The following is a 24014-nucleotide window of genomic DNA, read 5'->3' on the forward strand; positions in this document are numbered from 1 at the left end:
CATGATGGTGCCATGGGGGTGTTTGGAATAGCAGTTCAAACATCCTCTCCATCTATTGATCCATCTGTGTACATGTATGTATGGCCCCATTAGGCGCTAAAGTGAAATGAAAAACTTAAAAATTATGACCCTGACCTTGGAGATGGCACTACCAAAGTAGTGGATAACATGCCTTCTAATGATGCTATAATAAGCATATCAAGTTTCATTACTTAATCTCAAACAAGTCTCAAATACAGACCAGAATTGAAAGTGTGATGGAAAACTTAACATACTTGTTCATGACCTTGATCTTAAGATGCAATCTCGAATGTGGTAGATAATATTTGTCTCTTGACGATGTGCATGTGTACCAAATTTCATCACTTAATCTCAAACACTACTAACATTATAGAGCACACTGGAAAATCTGATGAAAAACTTGTAACATAAAAGACAACTTCTAATGATCACGTATACAAGCATGCTGAGTTTCACCCTTAATCTCCAAGGGCTTTAAATTTATTGAGCTGTAACAAAAGTCTGATAGAATGATGGGTGGAATCACAGATACTATGTTCCACACCTTTGGCAAAAACATGAGTAACAAAAGGACAAAAGCTGTGAAAACGAAAAGAATTTCAACATACCTGTATTTAAATATGATTAGGTTGTTGTTGTTGTTCTAGGATTTAATGCCATTTTTCAGCACTAGATAGGCTATACATGGCGGCCAGTATAACTGGTGGAGGAAGAACCCTGGAAAACCCTGGGAAGAACCACCAACCCACGAGAAGCTACTGGCAGGCTTTCCCACGTACCCATGCTAGCCAAACCTTGGACTCGAACCCACGCAGACAGAGGTGAGATGGCAGTGATCTGGAACAGTGAGCGCTTTAGACCACTCGGCCACTCGGGGCCAACAATATGATTAGGTAACATTCCACCAAAACCAGCACATAATGTAAAAGCATAATTATCATCATAACTGTCAGAAAAGTACACAACATTATTACTTCCTGCATAAAACTTGGAGAAGTAGTGAAATCATAGTCCTCATTTTTATTTCAAGATACCAGCATCCCTACGGCAGTGTTTATTTTTCACAGACAAGCATCTGATTACATCTCCACTATCGTCAGTATATACTTCTACATGATACAGGAAAGACACAAAAAAGGCATTTCTTAAGTCCACGTAAGCATTTAACATGCTTTGTTTCACTTTCCCACACCCATATTTAAGACTGGTTCAAAAACTGAGGGTTTTTGAGAAACAAACAAGCTTTAGTTTCTACAAATATAAACAAGGCCAGAACCTGCATGACAAGCAGATGATGAAAACATTTCTATAACATGTGTGACCTTAATTGCAAGGTCAAAATGTTGAGTTACCATGATGCAGAAAGAATTGTCTTGGCTTTATAATAACTCATCCAAAGTATTTTTAAAAAAAATTAAATTGATAATGAAGTTAGAAAATATCTGAAAAATGTCAAAACTTGAATCCAACATCTCAGTGCCAAATTTTCTATGACTGGAACCTGGACCTAAAGGTAAAAAGGCAAGCAGCATGTCAAAATATAAATTGTCTTTGCTTATTTTTCATGCCAAGCATAATGAATGCCTAACACATGGTTTAAAAATTTTATGCCAAAGAGAAACATCAGACAAAACCTTTACCATTGATGCCAACTCTGCCACTGTCATAAACATGGCTACTGTGTCATGCATCCCACTAATGTTGGCCCAACAAAACAAATTACTTCAAACTACAACAGTAATATCAGAACATTTTGTTTTCTCCTGCATTACAAGTTGATAGAACAAATTAATGATAACATTCAAATTTAAAACAAGATGAACACAAAAACTGCATATAAATTTTGATGCTGAATGAAGTATACAGTTCTAATTCCCATCTCCTATTTTAAAAACTGCAATACACTATGTACAGGACACTTCTCAATCCATTCAAGGTGTTGAAAATTTTATGTCAAAATATCATTCGTCAATCTTTCTAGCATCTTACCCATTATGCAGATTCTTATCACTCATGCTATAATTTATCTGTATTCTAGAGTTTTAAAGTGTTTAACTAGGATTCTTGTTAATGAATTGTGCAAAACCCCTGCCATTTTTTTAACTACCAGGTCACTAAGGTATTTCAAATGAACTTCTTCCTTTTTCTATATGTATATTAAATATTACAAACTAAACAACACCAACACATAAAAACTGCAACCAGTTTTGCATCCTCAGACCGAATTCAAAATTATTTTTTATGTGATTAAATACATTCAGCTTCTAAGGGATCAATGCAATAAACAATATGACATAAACAATATGATGTCTTTACTTAATTTTTTTGGATATATTCTTGTTACAGTCTTAAATAAATAACTGGCATGAAAAATGCATATATAGTGTGGGTGTGTGTGTGATTAGGATTTTGAATGTAGCTTTAACAATTTTTCAGTCATACTGCTATGACGTCTGCAGTGTGGCAGTTTATAGTGATGTCTAACACTGAGGCATCATGCCGCAGACATGTAGCATGATGTCCCACCCAGTCACATTATCCTGACACCAGGCCGACCAGTCCTAACACTAACCTCTTAATGCTGAGCGCCTAGCAAGGCAGCTGTTAGCACCATTTGTGTAAGTCTTTGGTATGACTCGACTGGGGATCGAACCCAGAACCTCCCACTTCCAAGGCAGACACTCTAACCATTAGGCCACCAGAGTGGTCATATATAGTGTGGATAAATGACATTAAGATAACATACAATTATACAAAATGGAACATTAAGGTACAAATATCTCTGTTGAAAACTATAACATCAAAAATTTATGAAGAAATAGAGATAAACAGTTTTAATTATTTCTCTTTAAATATCTATACTGTAGTTTTATTTAATATAATATATTGAATTATTAAAAAATGAAGATTTTACATTATCTTTATAATTCAAAAAATTTTTAATGTCTCTGCCAGTGACTAATTAGTAAATGCAATATATATTACTTTAAACTATCGTATTTTAAAGAATGAAATTTAAAATGTATCCCCTTGTACAATTCTTTAACAAGAACTCCAATATTGTTCTAATTTGAAAACAAAAAATTAAAATAATAAAATATGTTATATTTTATTTTTAATAATATAGTTAATAAATAAATAACATAAAATAATTAATATTTGTATTGTAATATGCATTTTTAATTTTCATAATACTTTTGTATTTATATTATTGTCAGTATTATGCACAATCTGATATGCATAATTCAATCCTACTGTCAGGTACACAAGTATACAAACATGCATATCACAAGACGGTCAAATTCAATACTGTCTTTACCATTCACTGCAGTTTTATTCTGACAAGTTAATACCTTTTCAAGTTGCAAATGACTGGGATTAAATTCTTGATAAGAGATGTTTCCCTTGCAGAATAAAATTGAGGACTTAGTAAATTTAATCAAAGAAATCTGCCAAAGACATGCTGAAACTCTCAGCAAATATTGATTTTGGTAATTGTCTGTGAAGGTTTTTATGCTCTTCATCCGGTATCCATAAACAATGATTAATACCTAACTAAGGCTTTAATCAAGATTTAAGAATTTATGCTTGGTGTTAATTACATTATGCACCCACTTTTAAGTAAATTCCAACTGCAAGAAACAAAAACCCTTATCTGCCATCACATGATGTACTTGCAGATCAGAGTGTATGTTGTTTGTACTACTGATTACTCCTAAGAAACTGCAGAGACCCAGATCTGCCAGCATATTATGCAATGGCAGGTCTGGGTTTTCATGTAGTGTGCAGTTGGAATTATAAGCAAGTAAATATGGGACAATCAAACCTGTAACCTTGCTTCACATCTCTCATCAGTAAAATTAAATAAATGGACAAATGTTTTTACATCAGTAAAATTTAACAAATGGGAAAATGTTCTTACATCAGTAAAATTTAACAAATGGGAAAATGTTCTTACATCAGTAAAATTTAATAAATGGGAAAATTTTCTTACATCAGTAAAATTTAATAAATGGGCAAATGTTCTTATATTAGTAAAATTAAATAAATGGGAAAATGTTCTTACATCAGTAAACTTTAATAAATAGGCAACTGTTCTTGCATCAATAAAAATTTAATAAATGGGCAAATGTTCTTACATCAGTAAACTTTAATAAATGGGCAAATGTTCTTACATCAGTAAAGTTTAATAAATGGGGCCACTGTTCTTACATCAGTAAAATTTAATAAATAGGCAAATGTTCTTACATCAGTAAAGTTTAATAAATGGGAAAATGTTCTTACATCAGCAAAATTTAATAAATGGGAAAATGTTCTTACATCAGAAAAATTTAATAAATAGGCAACTGTTCTTGCATCAATAAAAATTTAATAAATGGGAAAATGTTCTTACATCAGTAAAGTTTAATAAATAGGCAAATGTTCTTACATCAGTAAAGTTTAATAAATGGGCAAATGTTCTTACATCAGTAAAATTTAATAAATGGGAAAATGTTCTTACATCAGAAAAATTTAATAAATAGGCAAATGTTCTTACATCAATAGAAATTTAATAAATGGGCAAATGTTCTTATATCAGTAAAATTTAATAAATGGGGAAATGTTCTTACATCAGTAAAATTTAATAAATGGGAAAATTTTCTTACTTCAGTAAAATTTAATAATTGGGCAAATGTTCTTACATCAGTAAAATTTAATAAATGGGAAAATGTTCTTACATCAGAAAAATTTAATAAATAGGCAAATGTTCTTACATCAATAGAAATTTAATAATTGGGCAAATGTTCTTACATCAGTAAAATTTAATAAATGGGAAAATGTTCTTACATCAGAAAAATTTAATAAATAGGCAAATGTTCTTACATCAATAAAAATTTAATAAATAGGCAAATGTTCTTACATCAGTAAAGTTTAATAAATGGGGCCACTGTTCTTACATCAGTAAAATTTAATAAATGGGAAAATGTTCTCACATCAGTAAAGTTTAATAAATGGGCAAATGTTCTTACATCATAAAAATTTAATAAATAGGCAACTGTTCTTGCATCAATAAAAATTTAATAAATGGGAAAATGTTCTTACATCAGTAAAGTTTAATAAATAGGCAAATGTTCTTACATCAGTAAAGTTTAATAAATGGGCAAATGTTCTTGCATCAGTAAAATTTAATAAATAGGCAAATGTTCTTACATCAATAGAAATTTAATAAATGGGCAAATGTTCTTATATCAGTAAAATTTAATAAATGGGGAAATGTTCTTACATCAGTAAAATTTAATAAATGGGAAAATTTTCTTACTTCAGTAAAATTTAATAATTGGGCAAATGTTCTTACATCAGTAAAATTTAATAAATGGGAAAATGTTCTTACATCAGAAAAATTTAATAAATAGGCAAATGTTCTTACATCAATAGAAATTTAATAAATGGGCAAATGTTCTTATATCAGTAAAATTTAATAAATGGGAAAATGTTCTTACATCAGTAAAATTTAATAAATGGGAAAATTTTCTTACATCAGCAAAGTTTAATAAATGGGCAAATGTTCTTACATCAGCAAAATTTAATAAATGGGAAAATGTTCTCACATCAGTAAAGTTTAATAAATAGGCAAATGTTCTTACTTCAGTAAAATTTAATAATTGGGCAAATGTTCTTACATCAATAAAATTTAATAAATGGGAAAATGTTCTTACATCAGTAAAATTTAATAAATGGGAAAATGTTCTCACATCAGTAAAGTTTAATAAATAGGCAAATGTTCTTACTTCAGTAAAATTTAATAATTGGGCAAATGTTCTTACATCAATAAAATTTAATAAATGGGAAAATGTTCTTACATCAGTAAAGTTTAATAAATGGGGCCACTGTTCTTACATCAGTAAAATTTAATAAATGGGAAAATGTTCTCACATCAGTAAAATTTAATAAATGGGCAAATGTTCTTACATCAGCAAAATTTAATAAATGGGCAAATGTTCTTACATCAGAAAAATTTAATAAATGGGGCCACTGTTCTTACATCAGTAAAATTTAATCAATGGGAAAATGTTCTTACATCAATAAAAATTTAATAAATAGGCAAATGTTCTTACATCAGTAAAGTTTAATAAACGGGCAAATGTTCTTACATCAGTAAAGTTAATAAATGGGAAAATTTTCTTACACCAGTAAAGTTAAATAAATGGGCAAATGTTCTTACATCAGTAAACTTTAATAAATAGGTAAATGCTATTACTATTTCTTATTCCAAGAAGGAAATATACCTGAAACCTGAATGGATGAAAACTATATTAGATGAACTCAAGGTTTATGTAACTATGTTGGTCATTACACCATGTTATATAACCATATGACTTAAAATGTTCACAGCAGAACCTAGACATCATAATTAATTCTATCTAATAGAAGTACTCAGATTGTATTAACTACAAATAGGAACAAATATAGAATCAACTGCCAATATAAGATAAAATTTTAAAAAACCAAGTGGGCCCAGGCAATTTGCTCACCTGGCTTCAATAATGTAACATCTAACCATTTCATCATGCAAGCTCATGTACATGTAGTACTGTAAGAAATACTATGTAATCTATCTTGCAAACTTGATATCAGGTTGATTTTTACATAATTTACTATGTTCTTATTTTTTTAAAATTCAGCAGACGAAAACATAATTAAGATGCACAGTCTCTTGCTCATTAATGAAGTCATCCATGGTCTTGATGATATTAAACCAAAAGATCAAAAAATATGGATTCAAGACTATAAACATTCTTGGCCAATCAGATGCAAGATCATCTCATTAATATGCATTGATCCTGCATATTTTAAAAAATGCCCAAAACCTTGAAGATAGAAACCCATATTTCAATCCTGATCAACTATGGATAAGAAATATAACTACCAGAGTGGTATTCAGCTCAGCTAATCACAATACAAAATCCCTTCATATATATATATATATATATATATATATATATATATATATATATATATATATATATATATATATATATATATATATATATATATATATATATATATATATTTATTTATTTATTTATTTATTTATTTATACCACATACATTAAAAATAACATGACATTTAAAGTGTTGGTATAAAGCAAACTGATATACCAATACTATATCAAATTTGCAATCCATCAATGGCACAATAATACGAACATATAACCATTCTTTCAACTTCAGGCATATAGATGAATGATGAATTTCTACTCATTCATTAATCATAAACGACATATGAAAATAATGATAAAAAGTATTAATAGTGCCTGTTTTCTAAATGAAATTAAAACGGTTCACAATTTCATCAGAATCCTTTCTTTTTTTCCATTCTCCTCTACCCTCTTGTGTGTATGGGACAAAAGAAGCAAAAATCTTGAGTGAGAGAGAAAAACATATGGTGCTGGATGAAAACATTAAAACTGAACTTGTATCAAGTAACCTACAGTAATCTGCTTTGTCATAAAGGTATGTTTGCACTTTCTTTGGGATCTCTCTACAGTGTTTATAATATCAATGATACATAGTTCCAACAGCCAGTCGACACTAGGCCTATATGTAAAATTTGTCGGTTATGAGGCACACATACTGTAACATATTCAATGCTTTGTTGTCTTTGTTTTTTAAACCTATTATAATGTTCTTAAACTCGATTATTAATTATAAAATATAAAACTGTCCAAATGGTTGCCCCTCTCCACCACCACCCTCTCTCTTTCTCTGGAGCTAGATACAGGTGAAAATTCATGAAAATACAAGCGTTTTGGAATTTTGCTTGGGTCATATGACAATGTCTCTGTACCTACGAATGATGGTAAGGATTAGTCAAACCATCCAAAGGGAAGGGAGAGAGAGAGAGAGCAGTGGCATCAATAGGAGGATGTGGACCACACTGGGTGACACAATCAGAGGGTAACACCAAAATGACTGTCTATAAAATATTTGAATTTTGTGCAGGAAGGAGGTCCATGGGGGTGACACCATGAGTTACAACACTAGGTGACACCAACCCAGGTGATGCCAGAGAGAGAGAGAGAAAAAGAGAGAGAGAGAGAGAGCTAGAGAGAAAGAGAGAGATATAGAGAAAGAGGGAATATTATAAACTTTAGTAATGTTAATTAAAGCAGAATAATGTCTTGGATGAACTGTCAATATATAAAAATATTTAAATTACCTCTTGTTGGTTCATCATTTCACTTAGTTTTTATACCGCGCTAATTTCCATATGCAAGTACATGTATGTGAATGCCTGACAGTTCAGGTTCAGTGTACAAGAGGCTAACCGTGTTTGTAGTGCATTACTTTCTTCATAAAAAACATATTTCATGTTTAAATCATGAGTGTGTCTTATATTGATTTAATTAATCTGAATAAAACTAAAGAAGAAAACAATCAATTTTTCAATTTGCATATTTGATTGTAAACAAGAAAAATCATAGAACTACATTTTGTAGCAGGCACACTTGCAGAGATGTGAGAAGTTCATTCACTCAGTCAATGCACAGTTACCTGGCGCATATCGTAAATGCATTAAAAGTGCAAATATGTGTATTTGTATGTGACATAAATAAAATATATGTACTGTATAATGTACGCTGCATCAATGATATACCACTCATTGTAAAATAAATTCATTAAATGGAAGCTCAGCAAGTTTCGTTTCTTTTTAATGAAAAATGTATACATCTCATGGTATATCATTGATACAGCATAAATGCTACATATATATATATATAGCGAGAGAGAGAGAGAGAGAGAGAGAGAGAGAGAAAGAGAAAAAGCATGAGAGAGAGACAGCGTGAGAGAGAGGGTGTGAGAGAGAAAAAGAGGGAGAGAGAGAGAGAATTATAAATATACACCAGACAGAACAGATTCTATAGGAGAATACTTATCATACAGGTTTGGGAACTTTTAATTTGTACTCTACAGAGATTTGAACCCAGGTCCATAGGTAAATGGCACCCATCGCCTTGCCTGCACACACCAGCCAATATTTTATCACTGCAGAGCACACATCACCAAAAAATGATGCTCCTTAATTGGTGTTATATGCACTATGTGTAGCAGACACACGCGAATGATGACCTAGTAATTAAGACCTAGAAATTAATTCTTATGTATCAACATAGTCATTCCAGATTCCTATGAAAGAAATATGAGAATTAATTATTAGGTCATCATGCGAGTGTGTCTGCTACACATGAGTTCATATAACACCGATTAAGTAGCATCGTCTTTTGGTGATAACTGCTTAGTCGTAATGGAATATGGGCTGGTGTGTGCAGACAAGGTGATGGGTGCCATTTACCTGTGAACCTGGGTTTTTGAACCTCCACTGAGTATGAATTAAAAATTCTGTAACCTGTGTATGTATATATATATATATATATATATATCATTGCTGACACAATCTGAGAGTTCGATGATTCAAGCATACATAGCATACATATATGTAAAGTTTGATGAAAATTGAATCACAAATGTAATTTCCAGTGTTTATAAACTCAGCAGATAAGTGTGTGTGTGTGTGTGTGTGATTTGGATTTTTAATGTAGCATTAACAATTTTTCAGTCATATCGCTACAATGTCTGCAGTGTGACAGTTTAAAGTGATGTCTAGCACTGGGGTATCATGCCACAGACATGTAGCATGATATCCCACCCAGTCACATTATCCTGACACCAGGCCGACCAGTCCTAACACTAACCTCTTAATGCTGAGCGCCAAGTGAGGCAGCTGTTAGTACCATTTTGTTGCAAGTCTTTGGTACGACTCGGCTGGGGATCGAACCCACAACCTTCTGCATCTGAGGTGGACGCTCTAACCACTAGGGCACCAGAGCTGTTTCTGGATAAGTGAGAGACATGTCTGACCATTCACAGGTGAGAATATGTCACCTCTAGAAATGTAATACACACTTCTGACTATACACAGGTCAAATAAAAATGAAATGATTTTATTTATTTTTAATGATTGTGTAAAATGTGTCACAGAGAAAACTGCATGTTGGTTTGTTGCCTATAACTGATTCTATGATCAATCCAAACACAAATCCTTCAGTTTCCTGATCCTTCAATGGAGATAATTGATCTGTCTGTGCATGGCTACCACACACTGAGCACATCTTCGGGCTTCAGAAGAGTTCTAATAAAATCAATGGCATGGTGCGAGATTCAAGTGAATTTTTTTCAACCCACTGGGGGTGCAGAATTGTAAGATATATGGAAATCTAGTTCTGTATTACATGCTAAATTGATTTCTCCAGGCATTATGCCAAATTTTAGACATTTAAAAAATAGATATTTATAAGAATAAACCTTCCTCAGGAAAATGTTTGTAAATATAACAGATTAAACTGAAAAATCTTGCTTTCTACATAAATTACTTGCTTAAAATGTATTCACTGAGTGCATTATTTGTTTAAACCTTGTTAAAGAATGATTTCCCAGTAAAATAATTTTATACATTAATCTCAACAAAATACATATTTAATAAAGATCAAAAGACTATGCTTACAGTAATGTGGAATTATGATTAGTTTCCTTTATATAGTGCAAGAAAGAAGTTTTTAAAACAAATGTCGGTAGCATTTCTGTTCTGGAGAATTAGCTTTACAAGATTTGTCAAATTTTGGATGATAACTTCGGTATCATTTTCATTTAGGAAAAGCTATATACAGTGAAAACTATTCAAGAAAAAACCACGATTTTAATGAATTATAATTAGTTATCACATGATTTTCAAGCTGATATCATGATGAAGAATCTGACTAGCAATTACAAGATTTTCAAGACAGCCACCATAGTAGCCAGATTTGTATGATAGATTGGCATCATTTTTCTTCTGTTCCAACTGACATGAATGAAAGGAAGTCTTTCTGTGAAAACCTCATGTAGCTATGACTATCCACTTATGAGAAATGGTGATAAAATGATCTGATTACCATATTCAAAGTCTGGTCATGACCACTCGGAGCCCCAAGATTATTGGTGTTTCATTTCTGTGAGCAAGATCATTGAATATGATTTACATTTACTTCTACTTTGAAGGGCAGATACACAAATTTTAGCAAGCATGTGAAGGGGATAAAGAGAACGAAAAAATGAAATACATAAACCATAAAATGAGCTATGTTCTTATTATTCGTCATTTTTTTGCATTCCATCAGTCATGGATTAGGTTTCTATGCTTATGTAAATATATTACAAATTTATATATTGAATTCAATATATGTTTGTTTCTTCTTTTGCAGTGCTGACAAAAATTTATACTGTGAAGGATTTATAAAAAGATATTTATGTAAATACAGCTTACAAAGCAGTTCATAAGCTCTGCACAAGCAAAGTAATATTCCATTTCAATATAAATTTTACAAAACAGACATATTTTTGTGGTATGGAGTGCAATCAGAATGAGTGACCCTAACATTCATATAACTGGCTCTAAACTTGCAAGATAAGATACAAAGGATTTTCTATAATATCTAGCTAAAGTCAAACTTAATTAATTTGTAGACTCTTAATCGATCCAATTCTTTCATTTTACAATCCAGGTTTGTATGTCAACATCAATACATCTTTACTTGAACAATTTCATAAGTATTAATTCATTTTATTGATCTCATAAACCCATATATTACAACCAGATGTGACCACTGTAGTTGCATATTAAACCAAATTCTTTGAAGTCTACTGTTGGACATTGTGAGTATTTCAAAAATTATTTTATTTGCTTCATACTGAATGATGATTTAAGACTGATTCTCCAAATTTCACCCACAGCAGAAATGTCTGTAGTAGATTAAATAAGTTTCAATGTATATTTACAATAGTTTGCATGTGCTCTCTCCATATCAAACACATTACAGTAGAACCTGTCTTGAAAGACCACCCCATCTGCCAAACAATTATGGTCTCTCAAGACAGGTGGTCTCTCATAACAGGTTATAACACTATATAATCAATAAATCTGTGCATTGAGAATAAGGTCTCTCATGACAGGTGGTCTCACATAACAGTGGTCTTTCAAGGCAGGTTTTACTGTAATAAAGCTACACTTTCATCTCCACAAAACTTAACAGAAAGCATCTTAGTACACAATTTTTTAAACATTATATCTACTGATGATTTACCAGATTTAACAACTTGCTTTTGACTGAGTATATGATCTAATCGGACCTTTGGGAAAACACACCACATGAGAATACCAGCCCTAGATATTAGTAACATGAAATCACTTTTAATTTGTGATTCATAAAATACCAGTAGTTTTGCTTCTGTATATATTGTTTTGTCCAAATTAACCTTAAATCCCCATTCATTACAATAAGATTTAAGCTGATTAACTAAATGCTGCATCTCAACTGGTGTTTCAACAATATGACTAAATCATCAGCAAACAGCAAAATAGTTTTGATATGTCATTAACGTCTACACCATAGCTATCATTGGACAATACACTTTGAAAGTCATATAAAAATAAAGAAAAAAAGTAATGGTGAACAGAATGCAGCTTTGATGTACACAAAAAGTATGATCAAAGCCATCTGTCTGTCTGTCTGTCCTTTGGTCAAGACAAGCCTTTAGATCAATATAAATTGTGTGAATAATATTTACCATTATTTTCAGACTATTAAATTTATGCCATAAAGCATATCTATTTATTCTATCAAAAGCCATTTCAAAATCTACGAATGTACGATGGAATCTGCCATTGCATTTATTAAGATGTTTTTCCATACGAGTGTGTCAAAAAAAAAATAATTATCGATAACATTGTATTTTTTCTAAAACGCACTTGTTTGTCACCAATTAATTTTTTTCAGACCATTCTGCAATCCTCTTATTCGGGATTGATATGAAGACCTTGCTTAATATGGATAGCAAACTAATCCCTCCATAATTATTAGGGCCATCTTTGACACTTTTTATGTAATGCTATAATTATTGCTGCACACCAATCCTTATGGAAGTAAGAGGCTTGAAACACTGCATTAAACAAATGGGCACATGCTATTTAAGACAGGCAAATGCTGTTTAAGTGAGGCAAATGCTATTTATGTCTGGCAAATAGGTAAATGCTATATCTCAGGCAGCTGCTATTTAAGTCAAGCAAAATGTACAAATACTATTTACATCAGGCAAGTGCTATTTAAGCTGGACAAATGCTTTAAAATGCAGCAGACACATTTAAATACATATATAATTCCTTTATATGAGCTCCAAGATTGATTAGTTCCTTTCATTAATTTAGCTTTAGCTACCATCTCTAAATTAAGTCAATATTATTATCCAGTTGCCTAAACAGAGCAAAGCTTTAAGCACAAACTTTAACATCAAACCTATCTGTATAAATTGCAAAAATTCCATTAAAATTGATTTTTATAAAAGTATGAATAAGTTCTGTGTGCGATTTAACCTCAGAGTATTTCCTATAAGCAGTAAAAAAAAATCTATAAAGCAAACTTTTACTTGCTGTCTACAATGGAGCAAACCATTGATGCAAGCTTGATCCACAAACCCTTCCTCATAAATTGTCAAAAAATAATTTTGGATTAAAATTAAAATGTATTAAATAATGTCAGAGATATGCTAATTAACACATATCAGTTAAGTTTAAATGTAGTTAAATTTAAATTACAGAATATTGGAAGAACGCTTTATACAGCATGTGCAACATGTATAAACTTTTGTCTTCAGGGTCAGAACGTGTGTCTGTGACAGCATTGTGTTAAGTTAATTTCACAGGAGCTTGCTAAATGTTTGAGTTAACATCATTCAATCATCGGCTGAAAATTCCCAGCTGATGAAATCCTATTACAGTAGTGTCATCATCATGATCATCTTCAGCAGCAGCAGCAGCAATGTAAGTGATGGCCAAAACCCTTATACATAGCTCAGCATGTGGAGTTGAAACTGGGCAGCCACTAATATAATTTATTTGCTTAGCAATTTATTTAGATAGTGAAAGCTGGCAGATCAATATCCTAAACTGCCTAATCCACAGTGGTATGTTTAGCTGTCTTGTTACTCCAGTTTTTAACACACACACACACACACACACACACACACACACACACACCTTTCATTTAAACCTGGGAGAAATGTTGTCAACTATATTCACTATATATACAATGTATCTTCACCCTCTTTCATGCCTTATACTTGAAACCATCCTCAAACTCATCCTCAAATATGAGATTTTGCTCAGATATGAATTTTGCTGAAATGAATTTCAGGGTATTAACTCAAATGGTACAGCATCTGATTCAAAATTCATAGGCCATGGGTTCAATACCTGCCATGGCCAGCCTGGGTTGACTGCTGCAGTGTGTCCTTGGGAAAGACACTTTACTATCATTTCCTCTGCATGATATTGCCAGTAAAGTGTCATTAAAACCAAGCCAAAAATAAAAAAATTAAAAAAATATCAAAAACTTGCCAAACAGTTTAAAAAGTTTCTCAGTCGAGAATTAGGTCAACATCTATTTCTGTATGACATAAGCAGCTGTTCACTTGTCTGCTTCCCTGCAATTATTATTTGGCAAATTCTTCTATAAGCAGTAGTTACCTTTAAATTTATCTTCCAAGATACGTAGTTTATGTAGTCTGGTGAGCTTATATATTTTAGCCATGAAAAGTCTATGCTGTAACTGCCATCTTCCCAGAAAATTTGCCAACAGAATTTTTTTTACTTTGAATAGCATACATATAAAATAAGAAGAAAGTAAGAAATAAAAGAACACTTAAATTTCATGAATTTTAGGAGTGTCTGTTCAGAAGCAGAATAGGAGGGAAGAGGAAAAGAAAACAAAAACTGTACTTCAGACAAAGACAGAACATATGTAGAAATTGTACTAAAAAAGGGCTGTGTTGCTATTAACTCTAAATGTTTAATTATTGAGAAATCATAATTCAATGCCATTAAATTTCATTCACTTTCTTTTCAAGAAGAGGAAGTTTATGTTTTTAAGTGAAATATAATGTAGTTTATTAGGTCCGAAATTTTATTTTTTCATACTTTTTAATTCAAGTTTTTTTCTCTTCCTGTGAGGAAAATGTTTTACAGCCAACCATCACACATGAAGGTGGTAGCTTTATATAGTGTACCAGTGCCGTTTCAAAGGAAAGTGAAGGACATTACGATGTTAGTAATAACAGTGGCAATCATCTTAGCAGGAGTTATAGTAATTACAGCTGTTAGGTGATACAGTAATAGGAGTTGTTGTTGTAGTGTTTAACGCCATTTTTCAGCACAAGATAGGCTATAAATGGCAGCCAGTATAATTGGTGGAGGAAGAACCCCGGGAAGAATCACCGACCCATGAGAAGCTACTGGCAGGCTTTCTCACATAACCACATTAGCCGGGCCTAATAGAAGTAGTAGAAGCAGTCAAGGTTATTGATGGTGTTGTTGTAACTGATGTTGCTGCTGTTGTAATATTATAGATATTTTGGACATAAAAGAAAAAAATTGTTTTAAGTTCAATAAATGGAACTTTTACTCCTTTATCCACTGGGCAACAATACAAAAAGACATTTTGTTTTAAAAGAATATTAATTATAATAGCAATTTTATTTTTTTACTTAAAATCATTATATTAAAATACTGCTTAGCTTCCCTTTCTTCAACCTCCACCTCTCAGCAATAACACATGCAAGATAATGTTAGGTAGTTTAGAAAAGCTTCTATGCTACTACTACCACCACTACCACTGGCAGTACTACATGTACCACCACCAATACCATCACCTCTTACCAATAACACTATTTTACTAACTAAAACTGATAGTGCAACATATAACACCACCACCAACCTCCCCCATAGGATGATAAAAAGTCGATAATGATGTATATATTGTTACTTTTTGAAATTTTTGTCAAAGTTGAATACAAAAAAAATGACTGAAAAAAGATTAGAATAATATGTTGTGAACAGTATGAAAGCCTTTATAAGGCTAACAGTTCAGTGCAAGAAGTATCAGTAAGCCATAAAGTGCTCTAAAGAACTTTAAGAATAGTGAATAACATTTAAGAACAGATTAACTGCAGAGCAGGTTTATTTTATAAATATAATGCAAAAAAAAATTAATTATCATAATCATTTAACTAAATATCTTAACTTTTTTTAAATGTTTTTTTTATGTTCTTCATAAAGGCAGCATTCCAACTATCCATTCATCCATTTTGTGCCAGAGGACTGCCTTGAAACCTAACACACATTAATCCAACATGAGACAGACAAAAGACCATCTCATACACTCATCTGGTCTATGCCCAGTAAAGTTATATTAAAAGGTCAGTTGCTTAGGAAAAGTCTTGACTGTAATTATACTGATAACTAGTCCCTTAGAAGCCTTGACCATAATTATATTCAGTACTAGTCCCTTACCAGTCTTGATTGCAATTATATTCAGTACAAGTCCCTCACCAGTCTTGACTGCAATTATATTCAGTACAAGTCCCTCACCAGTCTTGACAGCAATTATATTCAGTACTAGTCTCTCACCAGTCTTGACTGTAATTATATTCAGTACTAGTCCCTCACCAGTCTTTACTGTAATTATATTCAGCACTAGTCCCTTACCGGTCTTACTGTAATTGTAGTCCCTTACCACATATCCTACAATGTCTTATTGTTTTAAACCCATTTAACTCCAATATGTTCTTCCTTATTGTTGTTGTAAGTGTGAAGTAGAATATTTGTAGTGCTTGACCTTGGACTGTTTACAAACATCAAGACATGAGAAGACATTCAAGGTCTGATCAATACCATCTTTAACAGCCTCATTAGGACCAACACCTACTGGATTATCAGACTGGCATCAACTTAATTGCTTCAACAGCCTCGTTAGGACCAAAACCCACTTGATTATCAGAATGGCCTCAAGGTAATTGCTTCAACAGATCTTTACATCCATTTGCCTCTTTTAAGGATGATATTCAACACTGAAAATATCATGAAATCAATTCCAAAACAATTTGTACCTATTGCACATCCTTGCCATAGTGTGTGATTTAGTCTAGACAACAGAATTTTAGCATTGGATCTCTGACTTTTTATTCACAATGGTTGGTCATATCGGAGTGCATGTATTTACAAAAACAACACATCTGATTCAAAATGGACATCTCTGGGTATATGTATTTATACAAGCAACATTTCTAATTCACAGTGGATATCCCTATGTGTATGTATTTATAAAAGCAATATAACCAATTGAAAGATCATTCAATAGCATATGTTTTATATCCAAATACTGTGAATTTCTTTCCTTTCATTAGTAACATAACTCTGTCTCCATTTACATTTAGATCTGCATACAGATATTGGAATTTTTTTATCTGCCTTCATGGCACATGACTGATCCACCAAAGAATACATTTTATGAACAATAGGGTCACAATGTTACAACATGAACAGCAAATAATAATAATAATAATAATAATAATAATAATAATGTTTTCATATAACAAAGAATGAATATTGAATTTAATGGTGATGTGACTTTCCATCTAAATTGTCTTTATTATCCAAACAACTGTAACTTCAGGCCAAGAGCCTAAGCATTTATTAAACATTAATATTAACAACAACAACAATAACAATAAAAATAATAATAATAATAACAATAGCATTATTGCCTGTTGTCAGCTTGACATATTGCATACTTTTAACTATTCATACCTTGTATGTTGTCCACTGTTGACATTCTATTTTTTCAGCTGTTGACATGTATTTTTTCAGTTGTTGACATATCATTTGTCAGTTGTTGATTGTTAACATATTGCTTAGTTGTGTGTGCGTGTGATTTGGATTTTTACCGTAGCTTAAACAATTTTTCAGTCATATGGCTATGATGTATGCAGAGTGACAGTTTGTAGTGATGTCTAGCACTGGGACATCATGCAGCAGACATATAGCATCATCTCCAACCCATACATGCCAACCCCTGGCGAGGAAAAAGGTTAATCCAAGTGGACAAAAAGAGTAATTCGAGCAGAAAAAGAGTAATCCACATATAACATGATAAAAATTCAATGAGCATATATGTACAAAATGTTTTTTTATCCCACTGGAATTTTAAAGAACAAATATTCCTTTCATAACCTGACAAAGAAGAGGAAAGTTATATCTTAAATTTTTTGGGTCTTTTAGCTGGGAAATAAGATGAAAAAATCAACTCTATCTGTATGAAGTACATTGTCAGGTAGAGTTGAGTGCCAACTTGATACTTCAGGAGTTTTTCTAATTTATCAGCAGCTTTTCCTGTAACATGGTGCATCATATGACAGAAACAACCTGATATGTACAATGATGGAGACATTTTTCAAAATATAAAATGCAACTCCTTTATGAATTCCAGTCATCACTGATGCACTATCAGCTCAAAACTCCATACAATTATACCAACTTAAGTTTATTCAAAGTATTATCAAGCAAATAAATAAAACAATTCTCCAGTGGAATCTACTGTTGATTCTGGTAATAAAAGAAGAGCACTCTGACTTTACCCTTTACGTTGTCAAAGTCTCTTACATAGACTGGGTACAACTTTTTGTCACAATCACTACTCCTGTCTGTTACAGTACTAAACAGCCCAATTTTCATGGCTTCTGCAATTTTAAATGAAGTATCTTCTGCTAAACACCTGATAATATTAGATGATTTTGTTCTTGCACATGCATATTTTCTGCAATTTTGGAATCAGGAAACATCTGTCTGAACAAAGGACCAATGTAGTCTTCTACTGCTAGAGGTTCTCTGTGTTTTATTAAGAACTCAGTATATAACACATCTGCATTTATAAAATTCATGTCCACAATTTAGTTCTGCTGTATAAAAAGAAGTTACCTCAGTGCTGGAGTTAGTAAATGAGCTAATTCAAGGTTTCTTGTTTTACCACCTTGACCAATATTAAAATCCTTTCCACGCAGCCAAACAAGGTGCATGAAGATCACTAGAATGGAACGCTGTATTGTGTATATCATGCATTCATCTCTGAATTGGTTTTTCATCTTTTCCTAATCCATCTGTGAAATTATTTGAAAAATAGTTTTGCTCTAACATGCATCAACTAAAATAAATCTGACTTGACTTTTAGTGCCAAATACCTACAGACTGGTTCTGTTTGAATTAGAACAACAAATCTGTGATCAAAAATTAAAAGTTAGAAAACCAGTCTGTTCTCTCCATACTAAGCCATACAGCTGCTATAAATAGAAACCAAGGTCAAAAGTTCAAAGTAGAAACCAGCATGTTTCTTGAAGTAGGGCAACTGCTATAAATAGAACATAATACTGTTAGGACAGTGCATGCAAGTCTTCGGACAAGCATACTCTTTATGTCATAGTGACATTGAAGCTGTCTTTTCTAGAATACAGTCTGTGGGATTAATGGAATGTTAATAAAAATGAGAAAACAAATTATTAATTTTTTGAGAGGGGGATATATCATAAATGCATAATCCAAATACAGTTATGCATAATTTGGTGGAAAAAAGCGTAATGATCATGCCAAAAGCGTAATGGTTGACATGTATGCCAACCCAGTCACATTATCCTGACACCACGCCAACCAGTCCTAACACTAACCTCTTAATGCTGTGCACCAAGCATGGCAGCTGTTAACTGTATGTTAGTTGTGTGTATTAGTTGTATGTTGTCACTTGCTGACATTGCCTAATTTAATGAGTCAAAGTCTGCAATACTGCCTGACAAGTCATAATATTTTGTATGTTGTCAGTGTTGACATACTGCCTGACTAGTCATAAAATTTTGCATCTTGTCAGTGTTGACATACTGCCTGACTAGCCATAATATTTTGTATGTTGTCAGTGTTGACATACTGCATAACTAGTCATAATATTTTGCATATTTTCAGTGTTGACATACAGCCTAACTAGTCATAATATTTTGCATGTTTTCCATGTTGACATACTGCATAACTAGTCATAATATTTTGCATGTTTTCAGTGTTGACATACAGCCTAACTAGTCATAATATTTTGCATGTTTTCAGTGTTGACATACAGCCTAACTAGTCATAATATTTTGCATGTTTTCAGTGTTGACATACAGCCTAACTAGTCATAATATTTTTCATGTTTTCAGTGTTGACATACAGCATAACTAGTCATAATATTTTGCATGTTTTCAGTGTTGACATACAGCCTAACTAGTCATAATATTTTGCATGTTTTCAGTGTTGACATACAGCATAACTAGTCATAATATTTTGCATGTTTTCAGTGTTGACATACAGCATAACTAGTCATAATATTTTGCATGTTTTCAGTGTTGACATACAGCCTAACTAGTCATAATATTTTGCATGTTTTCAGTGTTGACATACAGCCTAACTAGTCATAATATTTTGCATGTTTTCAGTGTTGACATACAGCCTAACTAGTCATAATATTTTGCATGATTTCAGTGTTGACATACAGCCTAACTAGTCATAATATTTTGCATGTTTTCAGTGTTGACATACAGCCTAACTAGTCATAATATTTTGCATGTTTTCAGTGTTGACATACAGCCTAACTAGTCATAATATTTTGCATGTTTTCAGTGTTGACATACAGCCTAACTAGTCATAATATTTTGCATGTTTTCAGTGTTGACATACAGCCTAACTAGTCATAATATTCTGTATGTTCTCAGCTGTAGATATTATATGGTGTCAGCTGTTGACATACTACATGTTGTTAGCTCTTGACATATTGCTTAGTTGAGCAATGATATTTTGTGATTCTATTATATAACATTAAAAGGCAACACAATGATGCTGATAAAAGTAGATACATGTATTATGTATTGAACTCTTTCATGCAGATGGGTTGTAATAATATAAATGTTGACAATAATACAACAATAATGAATTACCTTTTGTTAACAGGTACATGTATAAGGTAGATTCAACATCAGGTCCCTTCCACTTCTATTCAACATCAGGTCAGTTCTGCAACAAAATACATATAAATTTGTTATGAACATAACATTATATTATGCTTGTGTAATTAAGCAAAAACTAATATAGCCATGATTACAGTTGCATTTTTAAATGTTCTATGATGTTAATTTGACAGTAAATATTAATAATTTGATTAAATCTACAGAACATTTTATCAAATGACAAATGATTCCTATCAAAATTCAAAAGACATGTTATGGATAAAAAGGGGATTCTATATTTCAATGGTTTTCACTCAATTGTTCTCCAATTCCACACCACAACCCCATTTATATGGTTTGCTTTTATGTGCAGAATGCATGATTATGCAATCCATTACCATCCAGTGTCTGTTAGATATACCATATACAAATATTACTACAACCAGGTTCTATTCCAGAACTGTGGAATCCCCCTCCAATTATCAGTTTTAGAATAGACACTGCATTAGTGTTCTTAACACTTCTTCACACATATATTTCCTTAATAACTCCATTATTTTTCAATCATCTATGTGATTTTATGCTCAAAATGGCACTGATGCATACTTGATTGGAAACAAGAAAATGCTCTTTCCCTCTGAAATGATAAAGTGTCCAAGTTTTCCTACCATAATAACACACAACAAGACAAAGTTGTATGCAATCATCAGCAACAATGACTCTAAACCATAGTTTGATAAAGCATGCAAATACTTCAACAAAAATGCTATATTAAGTCAACAAAGTCATGATATAAATGTGGCCATCAGATGAGAATAGTGGAAAGAGGTATAAAGGGGGAGAGGAGGGCAGCATAATGTTCAGTTCTGAAGAAAACAATTGTACCAAATAATTCTTTGATCATATTACTGTAACCTGTTTACCATATTTTTATTAAAATGAAGTCAGAAATAGAATGTCTTAAGTGGTAAGAAGTTAAGCCAATCAGATACAAGATAACTTCATTTATGGCTCATAATAAAACTCATTGGCTTTCCTAATTATGGAATCCTTTTTACCAATTTTGATCAAAATCTTATCAGAACTTAAGTTCCTTAAATGCTGAAAAGCTCGCCCAATCAGGTACATGTTCACCTCAGTAATATATATGGATTTAGACCATAACTGTGTTTACTGAAGATCACATTTATGAAAACCTAAAATCAGAAATATAGCCCTAAGGGAGGTAATAAGATCAAGATGGAATGAGGGATAACTGAAAAGTTCTGAATATTTTCTTATAACCTTTCTATTTCTTTAAACCTGTTAATAAATTTAATGCTTATGGACAGACATTCTATAAAATAAACTGCAGCTGCATGTGCAGCCTGCCAGACACATGCAGATAATATGCATTTGACACAACAGGTAAATGAGAGTAATCTAAAAATGACTTCAGACAATAATTCAGCAATTGAGCAAACAGCATGCTGTAAAATCCATATGCTCTAAAGGTTGTCCCTTTCTGACATCAGTGCTGACTTTGAGAAATATTATGGCTCTACTTCTCTGTCATATCCTATAATTTTTATGTGATTTAATTATTTTAAAAATAGTTGTGAATTCATGGAAAATGACCAATACTGTGGTCTTCAAATGGTGAATGTGAAGTGATAGATAATTCTTTTGTCACTGATATTACTTCATCATTGTTTTTAATGTAGTGAAAAAATATTTAAAGCTCAGAAACTTTTGGACAGTATGGGTCCCGCATTTATTGACAACTGATTAATAAAAAACAAAATTACCTAACAGATACCCAATATGAAAAAATGTCACAAGATATCAGAATGAGACTGTGAAAGGCAATAAAACAAATTTACTTTTTGAACCCAACTTGGGAGAAAATAATATCATTTGGATCAGAAAACAATAAGTACAGACCACAAATCACTGTACTGTAAAGCATTTTATGAGCATTATTGCAAAAGGCCCTGCTATAGGTAGCAATGCCTGATTCTGCTAGCGTCACTGGAAATATTTATACCTACAATTAGTGTTGTCGAAAGTTGTTTGACATTACTAAACTACCCATCTGCACACTGATACTTGAGGAATCAATATACTCCATGACAATAAACTGGTGCATTAATCCTGTAGGAGCATGGCACTCAAACTCGGTCACATCCTCTGTACAACCATTTTTCAAAATTGGTCAGATCTTCAGTTCAGCCATTTTTCAAACTCAGTCACATCCTATGTACAGAGATTTCATATCCTCCGAACAGTAATTTTTAAAACCTGGTCACATCCTCTGTACAGCCATTTTTCATACTTGGTCACATCCTCCATACAGCAATTTCACATCCTCTGTACAGCGATTTTTTAAACTCAGTTCCATCCTCCATACAATCATTTTTCAAACTTGGTCACATCCTCCATACAGCCATTTTTCAAACTTGGTCACATCCTTTGTACAGCCATTTTTCAAACTTTGTCACATCCTCCATACAGCCATTTCACATCCTCTGTACAGCAATTTTGTAAGCTCGGTCACACCATCCATACATTTTCAAACTTGGTCACATCCTCCGTACAGCGATTTCAAATCCTCCATACAGCCATTTCACATCACCTGTACAGTGATTTTTAAAACTTGGTCAGATCCTCTGTACAGCCATCTGACTGAACAATTCTGTTATCAAAGATTCATTGAGGGGCAGGCAATTTTGAAAGCCACCATGCAGTTGATTTAACCATACACGAAAAAAAAGAAAAAATACAAAATGGATTTTAATAACTGGATAATCAGAGTGTGTAGAGGTGCATAGGGAGTACTTGGGATGTACTGACATAATGTTCAGTAACAAAGAAGTTCATTGTACAGTGCACTAATATTCAGAACTTTTCAAATATCCATCATTTAGTCATATATTCCAGGCATGAACAAAGTTGGCTATATTATCTTGAATTGTAAAAAGCTCAACATATCAGATACATGACAACCTCATCAAAACTTATGGTTTTTGATTTTAATTATTTGGAGATATCTTCTATATTATTCAAAAAGACTCACCTTTTCATACCTGGTAA

The 24014-nt window shown here is 32.3% G+C and overlaps 1 protein-coding gene across 4 annotated transcripts in view; it reads right to left on the minus strand.

Annotated features, from left to right (window-relative positions):
- The window catches only part of LOC149774593 (putative complexin-1), a 294867-nt gene that overhangs the window by 259633 nt on the left and 11220 nt on the right, over nucleotides 1-24014 (minus strand). For all 4 annotated transcript variants that reach the window (XM_089945117.1, XM_089945116.1, XM_089945114.1 and 1 more), the window contains exon 2: nucleotides 20934-21009. The gene's annotated coding sequence lies outside the window, so the exon portion shown is untranslated. The remainder of the gene's footprint in view (nucleotides 1-20933; nucleotides 21010-24014) is intronic.

The sequence above is a fragment of the Sinohyriopsis cumingii genome, unplaced genomic scaffold (assembly GCF_028554795.1).
Source record: "Sinohyriopsis cumingii isolate HCF-2022 unplaced genomic scaffold, ASM2855479v2 utg000198l, whole genome shotgun sequence".
Classification (NCBI taxonomy): domain Eukaryota; kingdom Metazoa; phylum Mollusca; class Bivalvia; order Unionida; family Unionidae; genus Sinohyriopsis; species Sinohyriopsis cumingii.